The sequence below is a fragment of the Sorex fumeus genome, unplaced genomic scaffold (genome assembly GCF_029834395.1).
Source record: "Sorex fumeus unplaced genomic scaffold, SorFum_2.1 ptg000087l, whole genome shotgun sequence".
NCBI classification, from domain to species: domain Eukaryota; kingdom Metazoa; phylum Chordata; class Mammalia; order Eulipotyphla; family Soricidae; genus Sorex; species Sorex fumeus.
This window is the reverse complement of record NW_026606144.1, coordinates 6,671,287-6,680,548: the sequence shown is the minus strand read 5'-3', so window position 1 is coordinate 6,680,548 and position 9,262 is coordinate 6,671,287.

Below are 9,262 nucleotides of genomic sequence, written 5' to 3'. Positions count from 1 at the left end.
GTGTGTGTGTGTGTGCGCACACGCGCGTGGGTGTGTGCACATGTGTGCGTGCATGCGTGTGTTGGGTGCGGCCTCGGGGACCCCCATGTGTGCATATGTGTGTGCACGTGTGCATGCATGTGCGTGCACATGTATATGTGCGTGTGTGTTTGTGTGCGTGTGTGCTGTTCGTCTGATGGGTGGAGCTGACCACTGTCGGCCCAGGATTCACAGAGTGCGTGGGCACCGCCCGCCGCAGGCCAGGCTCCAGAGCAATCTCCTTATCTGCAGCTCTCCTCTTCCAGAAAGTTCTGTCAGTGTAACCACTCTCGCTGTCCAGTGCAGAAGGACATGGGTGGTGTTCTCCCGTGTGGCGATCATGGATGTGAAGCTGCTGCCCGGGCCTTGGGCGGGGCCGTAGGGTCACAGTGATGGGTTTCCTCCGTGGTTGTCCCCCAGATCCCGGCCGCCCCCATGATCCGAGGGTGAGTCTGCTCTGAGCAGTTGGGGAGGGGTCTCGGGCTGTCGCGCACCAAGGCCTGGGCGACCCCCGTGCCTACCCACGATCTGCTCTCGGGGTGGCCGAGATTCATGCCCCTGGGTACGGGTGGGGGGTGGGGACGCCCCCATCCAGTGTCCATAGGTCCACTGGCCCCGCTGTGCTTGCAGGAGACTCCTGTGAAGCCTCTCCAGCCCAGGCGTCCAACCTGCAGATCTTCAACGCCACTCACTGGGTGCATCCCCACGGGGCAGGAGCTGGCTGCAGGGGCTGGCGGGGGGACTGGAAGCTGCTTTCCAGGCTGGCTATCGGAGACAGCCGCTGCCCTTCCCCCCCGGAACTGGGCACGGCCGCCTCCAGGCACCACTTGGAACCTTTGTTCAGAGGAAAGCGGCCTGCAGCGTAGAGGCTGGATTCCTGTCTCTGTGAGTGACTATGCTTACCCTAGAACCTTCTAGAATGTTTCAGAATGTGGACTCCCAACTCCAGTTGCAGTAGCCCTTTGGCCAGGGCCCGTCACAGCTCCTAGGTGGACACGTGGCCAGGAGGGGCCTCTCTGCACCTCCGTTCCCCGAGGGGCTAACTCCCTGCCCCGGGGTGCAGAGGAGATGGGGGGAGGGGGCTTCACGTGCGCACCCACCACCCCTCCTGGTGGACGCTTGGCTCCAGGCTTGGGAAATCTCTGGACTGTGGCCAGGCCGCGTGGTCCAGCCCGGCGCCTGAGCAGTTCCCAAACTGGCCACTGGGGGGCGAGCTGCGCACGCAGGTTGCAGGGAGCTGCGCTTCCCCCTGCAGGCTCGCAGGGTTACCTGAGGTCACAGCCCAGCATCCGGAGCCTCTACCCCAGGAGGTGGGGTTCTGTGTGGCATCCGGGCATTTTCCTGCCCTAATCCTCAGATTTTCGAAGGGGCTTCGGTCGTCCCCCAAAGCCCTTGACGGTGAGGCATCTCCAACTTGTGAACCAGGTTGCAGTCCCCGGGGATCTCTGGGTTCCCACAGGAAACGGGTCTGAAGACGCAGCTGGGCCCCAACAGATGGGGGCAGCGAGACGGGAGGGGCCACCCCGGGCCCACAGGGACCCCTTCCCCGCCTCCCTCCTGCAGCTGGGCCTGGCCTCTGGGGGCTGCTATCCGAGGGATGACCTGCAGCCTTGGAGTGACCAACGCGTCGGAGCAGGCATGAGGCGCTCCCGGCCAGGGACACACGGGGGTACCCCTCCCCCAGCTGCTGTGACATGAGGGACTGGCGCCCCCCAGCCTGGGCCCAAGGAGGGAGGGGCACAGGGCGTGGCTGTGAGGGCCGCCCACCAATGTCGTGGCCATTGGATGGTCCCAGGGCCCCGGGCTGTCCCGGGCTGTCCCGGGCCTGGCCGCAGGAGCTTCTTCCCAGAGATGCAGGAGCCGGGGACTCCCCTGGCAGTGCTCGGCAAGCCCAGCCCAGCCCTGCCCCTCCCCTGAGGTTAGATTATTGGCAACAAACTCCACATGGAACAAAATACTCTGTGGGGGGCTGGAGCAATGGCACAGCGGGTAGAGCGTTTGCCTTGCACGCGGCCAACCCGGGTTCAATTCCCAGCACCCCATATGGTCCCCTGAGCACCGCCAGGAGTAACTCCTGAGTGCATGAGCCAGGAGGAACCCCTGAGCATCACTGGGTGTGACCTAAAAAGCAAAAAATAAATAAAAAATAAAAATCATTAAAAAAAAATACTCTGTAGGTCGAAGGAACCCCTTCTTGGATCGGGCCCTGCGGCCTTTGCTTTTGCTAGAGTTTTCTTGGGGGAGGGTACCCCAGCACTGCTTGGGACTTACTCCTGGCCTGGGCGGCTCAGGGGGGCGCTCCTGTGTCTCTCCCGCCCCGACGCTTGTTTGCAGCACGAATGTCATGTTCCTTCGCTTCTGGAGGGCCAAGGGTGCGTGTTCGCCATCACCATCTCCCCCTGCCTTTCCTGCAGGCCCCCTGGTGGGCTTCCTGGCCCCAGGGGGAGTCTTGGCAGCCCCAGCCCCAACACCACATTTCTAGACATGCGGGGGGGTGGGGGGGTGGGGGGGGTGCCCTCTGGACTCTTCCTGAGTGTCTGGGCCTGAGGGCTTCAGAGGGGGCTGCCTCCACCGCACTACTCAGGGGCCCCATCAGTGGGGACCTCAGGGGCCTGGAGTGGCAGCCCCTGACTTCCTAAGCTCCTTTGCCTCAAGGAGCTCACCTTGCCCTGCCGCCCACCTGAGGAGCCCAAGCCCCTCCCTGGGCCTGGCTCGGTCTGGGGGCCCCTCTCTGCCCCCTCCCCTGAGCAGAGCTCAGGTCCCCAACGCCACCGCAGGGCTGCAGCGGGGGCTGCTTACGGCGAGGGGCGGCGGTGGGCGCCCGGCTGATGACCTGGACCCCCAGCTGTGCCAGCCTTGCCATGGCGGGGGCAGGATGCCCAGGCGCCACCCCCGCCCGTAACCATTGGTTTCCCTCTTTTTCAAGCCCTGATCGAGGCTGCTCAGTGTCCCGCCAGCCTGCGAGCCCTGCATGCGCCGTTTCCCCACGCTGCATATTCTAACTAAGAGATACTTTTATTCTATTTTTATTTATTTATTTTTTTATTTATTGAATCACAGTGGGAAGAGTTACAAAGCTTTCAGGTTTAAGTCTCGTTCATACAATGATCAAACACCTTTCCCTTCACCCTTACTTGTTTTTCACCACCAAGAACCCCAATATACCCCCTCCACCCCTCCCAATGCCTGTGAGGCAGATGATTTCTACTTAACTAAGAGATACTTTTAAAATAAAATTCTCTCCTAATGGTGACTTGAGCCCTGCCACTCAATGGGAGAGTCAGCAGAACCTGTAGGATCTTATTTGGAGTTGACATTCTCTATTGTAATTTTGTTCCTGTTTTATTTTTAAATTTCTTTTTGTTTCTTTGGAAAGGAAAGATGCTCAGTTTCAAACTATACAAGTTGCAAAGAAAATATAATAAAAAGTATACAAGTTGCTTTGTTACAATAAAACTAAATGTGTACACAAAGGGAAAAAAAAGAGATAATGTCGGGGAGACATGGGTTGCACCCGCTGCTGCTGGGATGGCCGGGCCCAGCGTCCATCAGGAATAAGTGTCGCTGCGGGGGCCTGATCTCCAGCATGGCCAGGCCTCACTGGGTGGGCCTCCGCGCTGTCCCCGGGCCGGCCTGGGAGTGCTGTGGCCTGGACGGTCTCCAGGAGGAGCTGCTGGGGACAGCATAAGAGGGACAGGCCAGGGGACGGGCAGGGGTGGGGACAGTGCAGGGCCGGGCGCCTGCTGTGTCCCTGGGGAGGAGCCTGGTGGGACTGGGAGAGGCTGGGTCGGACCCTGGCTGGGGGCAGTGGCCCTCTCCGCTCTGCTCAGGGACTGCAGGCCGTGACCGCTGCATCCGCTGGATCCTGCCAGGAGGTGGACGGGGTGCTGATCTCCCAGGAAGATGGGCACGGCCCCCACTGTGCTCAGGGAGCACTGTGTCCCCTGCAGCCGGCAGCCGAGCTCAGGATTGGGGCACTGGGGAAGGGCCGTAGGGACGTGGACCTGTGTCTGTCTCCAGTGACCAAGGACTCCCGGCTGAGCCCCGGGGAGCAGAGGCGAAGCCCCACATGAGGAAGGCCTCTCTCCCTGTTGGGGTTGGCAGCCGGGCCGCAACTGATTAGGTGCGGCCCACCATCAGCCCCTGGGGTGCCTCATGCTTGCCCACCCCCACGACACACCAGGCGAGGCAGAGCCAGATGCCAGGGCAGCCTGGGCGCCCATAGGCTGACTCCATCCCCTTCCAGAACCTTTGCTTTTTCAGGCCACATCCGATGAGTCAGGGGTCACTCCTGGCTCTGTTCTCAGGGATCACTTGGTGGGGGGAGGGGGACTCGGGGAACCCTATGGGGTGCCGGGGCTCAATCCAGGGTTTGTGTGTGCAGGGTTGTGCTGTCTCGCCACTCCTCGTGGAGCTTCGATGAGACCCCGCATCGGTCACGAGCCCCCGGCACTGCATGTGAGAGGAGGTTCTGGTTCTTCTCCCGGGGGGGCAGGGCTGGCTATCCCATCCCCCACGTGCAGCTCTGCGAAATGGGGTTGGGGCGCTGGTCTCAGGGTCACTCAGCGCCTCTGAGACCCTTGCTCAGAGAGGGGTCCCTTGCCTGGGACGGCGGTGGCTGTGCCGAGGGGTCGCCAACCCTTGCTTCCGGGGCTCCTCCAGTGAATGCTGGGAGGCCTCGCCCGGTTCCTGTCAGTGGCCCGAGGCCACCCCCAAGGCTCCGTGGCCTTGGCTGGGGTTTTTCTGTGACGGTCCCAAGGATGGGGGCACAGGGCCTGTCTCCCGTCCTCGTCCCCAGGGCCACCTCCGTCTTCTGGCCAGCTCAGGGTCAGTCCAGGGGCAGGGCCCTTGCCCCCTCCCCCCGCCCTGACTGCTGGACCCCTGCTCTCGCCTCCCTGCCTTCTTCCGGCCCAGGGACGCCCAGGGGCCCCCTGCAGGGGCCGAGTGCAGGCAGAACCAGCTCGGGGCTCACCTCCAGAACCCCCGGGTGCTGTGGCCGGGCCGTGGGGTACCGGGGGGCGGGGGTGACCGGCGCCAGCTCTTCTCGTCTCCGGCACCGCCAGCTTCCAGTTTCCAGACGGGGGCCAGGCCAAGGGGCTGAGGATGCTACGGCCACCATGGGGCCTTCCCGACCCCCCTCCAGGGCCAGGTCTGGCCTGAGTCGACCCCACACTGCCCACGTGGCCCAAGCCGAGGACAGCCAGCCTGCTAGTCAGAGCCGGGCCTGGTGGGACGTGTCTTGGCCACAGTGACAAGCAAAAGACAGATAGTGTCCCCTTCACCTCCGCCAGCTGGCAGGGCAGCCACGGAAGCGCCCAGCTGCCCACAGCCAGCCCAGCTGTCACGGGCACCATCCCTGCCCCTGTGACCCTCAGGGTCGGGCCCAGGAGCTCCTGCCCTGCCCACCATTCCATCTCAGGGGAGTGGCTGAGTCCCCGCTCACTGCCCACCACGTGCCCCACCATGTCTTTCCCTCCTGGCCCTCAGGCCTGGGCTGGGCATCCCCGAGGTGACAGTCGCTTTCCTTCCAGACTGTCACTTTCCCTCTACTTGGGTGCTGACCACACCCTCCCCCGGCAATGTGACCCCCACACGACTCGGTCACGTGTCCTGAGCGTCCCCGGGGTAGAGGTGTGAGGGCCCTGCCATGGGGTCAGGCCCCAAGGGGAACACAGCGAGAGGTCAGGGAGGTCCCGCTGACTCGGTGGAGTATGGGGTTTTGGCAGCAGCCTGGGCATAGCCCGACCCTGCCCCCATGTCCAAACCTTCTCCTCGGTGGCCCCAGTGAAGATGCCCAGAGCCTGAGGCCGCACAGTCGCCGCTGGTGCTGGTCACATGGTGCTGGAGTGGACCCAGGTCTCACATGCTGGGCATGCGGTTGGCCCTTCGACGGCGTCCTTGGTTATTTCCCTGAATTGTGGCTGATGAAACAATCACTGCCTCTAGGGCCAGCCAGTGGGGGAGGCCCAGGGGTGCCGGCACGTGGGAGCCACATCCCGGGAGGGAAGAGTGCGTCCTGGCGCTGCCTGCAGGCTGCAGGGGGAGCAGGAGGAGGGGGGTTGGCTTGGCAGGGGCTGGGCCCAGCCAGTGGTGACAGAGGCGGAGACGACGCCCCCCGAAGGAGCAGGTGTGTGCAGGGCGGCTGCGGGGACCTGACTAATGGAAGTGGCAGCTCAGTGCCAGGGTCCAAGGCTGGAGGCCTTTGGGGTGACCCTTCCTGTCCCAGGCCTCTGCCCCTGCCCGCTGGGCCATGCCGAGTGACCCCAGGTGTGTGTGTGTGGGGAGGGGCTGTCACTCTCCTCGGAGCAGGCACTTCCTGGACGACAAAAATGACTCAGATCCCGTTGCTGGGGGGGTGGGGAGCGCAGCTGCACGGCCCTGGACTCCTCGGCCCTCGTGGGCCAGGACGGGGACGCTGCTGCTGTCCCTGAGCGGGCCCCCTACCGCCTGCGGGAGCCAACAGCCCCAGAGCGGAAGTGCTTCACCCCTGCAGTGTTCTACCGAGCCTCCCTCTGGCCTCTAGTCGTGGCCCCGGTGGGGAAGAGCAGCCGCAGGCTGTTGCGAGCAGGTGAGGCTGGTGTGGGGACAGCGGGGGCTCCTGTCCTCACTCTCCAGCCACAGGGATGGGACCAGGAGGGACGGACACGCAGACGACATTCCCAGAGCTGGGGGACATCAGCCAGGCTCATTCTCCCTCGGGGGAAGCCCGAGGGCATCTGAAGGCAGCCTGGAAGCAAAGGGAGCTTCAGGGCCATCCGGGAGCTGGGAGCAGAGTGTGTGGCTTCAGGTGTAGCTTGATCCAGGGGCTCGAAACATTTACCAGGGGAGAGAGAGACAGAGAGAGTCCGGGAGAGAAGGAAAGCTTCTGCCCTAGAGAAAGGCTGGGGGGCAGGTGGAGGGGGTGGCGGGAGGGAACCTGGGACGTTGGTGGTGGGGAATGTGCCCTGGTGGAGGGACGGGTGTTGGGTGCTGGGTATGACTAAACCCGACCATGATCAGCTTTCTAACTGCATGTCATGGTGACTCAATAAAAAAAAAAATTTTTTTGGCTTTTTGGGTCCCACCCGGTCATGCACAGGGGTTACTCCTGGCTCTGCACTCAGGAATTACTCCTGGCAGTGCTCGGGGGACCATATGGGATGCTGGGAATCGAACTCGGGTCGACTGTGTGCAAGGCAAACGCCCTACTCACTGTGCTATTGCTCCAGCCCCTCTAATAATTTTTTTTTCTTTTTGAGTCACACCTGGCATTGCGCAAGGGTTACTCCTGACTCATGCACTCAGAAATTTACTCCTGGTGGTTCTTGGGGGATCATATAGGATGCTGGGAATCGAATTCGGGTCAGCCGCATGTAAGGCAAACGCCCTACCTGCTGTACTATCACTCCAGCCCCTCAATAAAATATTTTTAAGAACAAGAAATTAAAAAAAAAAGGGGGGGGCTGGAGTGATAGCACAGCGGGTAGGGCGTTTGCCTTGCACACAGCCAACATGGCCGACACAGGTTCGATTCCCAGCATCACATATGGTCCCCCGAGCACCGCCAGGAGAAATTCCTGAGTGCATGAGCCAGGAGTGACCCCTGAGCATCGCCGGGTGTGACCCAAAAAGCAAAAAAAAAAAAAGAAAAAAAAGAAAGAATCACTAGGTTTTCCTTTGCTTTCCGATTTCTGTTTCCGAAGGAGGCCAAATGCTGGAGGCTGCGTGTGTCCCTGCGGGAGAGGGCAGGTAAGGCCCGGGGGCACGTGGCCCTGGGTTATACAGGGCAGCACCTCTAGGGTCGTATGGAGGAAGAGGCAGGAAAGGGAGGCTGCAGGCCACGACAGTCCCTGGGCCCCGGCAGAGCCCAGGGGTCAGTGTAGCCAACAGGTCCTTCCTGAGCCCGAGGCGCAGGCCGGCTTTGACCTGGATGCCCAGCTCCCTTTGGGGCGAGGTCAAGGCCGAGAAAAGACTTTCAGCTGCTGACTCGGCAGGAGCCCCCGGTAGTGTCCACTGGATACTCTCTGTCCCTTCCTGTCAGCAGTGGGTCCTGCTCTGATTGGCTAGAGGAGCCCAGGCCTCACCCCAGGTGCCCCGTGGGAGGCCCAGGATGAGGTCTGGGGGTTAGGGTCTTGAGGTCAGCGGGGACCGTGGGGGCAGGGGCTGGGCTCGGATGTGCCTGGTTCCCCATGAGCCGTGTCACCCTGGGGTGCCACGGTCCAACTGCACCATCCCCGGTGGCTGGGCCGACCTTGGACCTTGGACCCCCTGGGCCCGACCCCGACCTGTCCCGGGCTGACCCCTGGCAGGTGCCTTGTCCCAGAACCGTGCGTGACTCTGGGACTGTGTGTGACTCTCTTGGCCTTTGACCTCTGACCCCAGAAAGTCACGTGGAAGGCAGGTAGGTCTCCTGAACTTTCCATGGAAGTCTGGATCAGATGACCCTGCGCATTGCTCCCTGGTGGGGGTTGCCTGACAGCCTCGCTCCGGCACCCTGGGGGGCCCTCTCTCAGCCCCATGGTGCCCCTTCCCTGGCCCCTTGAGGTGTGGCCCCCACCTGAGAGGTTCAGCGAGGAAGCACCCGGGCTGGCCTGGGTGGCTCAGACGAGCCGGACACCACCCTGTGAGTTGGGGTTGGCCAGCAAGCCGTCCCCACTGCTTTCCTCTGGACCCAGGTTCTGACTCCGAAGGTGTCTCCTGAGTCGCCAGCTTTCGGCCAGGCTCAGCCTGAGGCTGATGCTGAGGGCCTGGGGGTGAGTCTGGAGGGGCTTCTGAAGGGAAGGAGCACTGGAGCCGAGCTCAGGAGCCGACTTTGAACAACTGACTCACAATCACGTGCATGGGCCAGCTTGGGCCACGGCAGCGAGCAGAAAAGCCCCCTGGGGTTTTCTTGTCAGGCCCTTTGCTCCTGAGTCCAGCCTGGTCCAGTCGCTCAGTGATGCCCTCGAGACCAAATTGCTCATTTCTCCTCTCTCTCCCCAACGTTCCCCCCCCACCTCATAGTCTCAAAATAGCTGCAGCTGCTCCGGGCATCACTTCTTCACACAAGGGTGTCTCAAGCAGGGTGGAAAGGGGCTGGGGGTGGCGGCGGCTGCGGTGGCAGTGAGGACGGTCCCTTTGTTTCTCTTCTGTCAGGAAGTCAAGTCTTTCCGAGTTCCCGGCTGACTTCCCTTTTACGGCCGACTGGGCGGCCCGTTCGCTGGCAGAGGGAGCAGCAGAGCTGTGATTGGCAGCTTCGAGCCTGGGGCTAGGCATATGGCTGCCG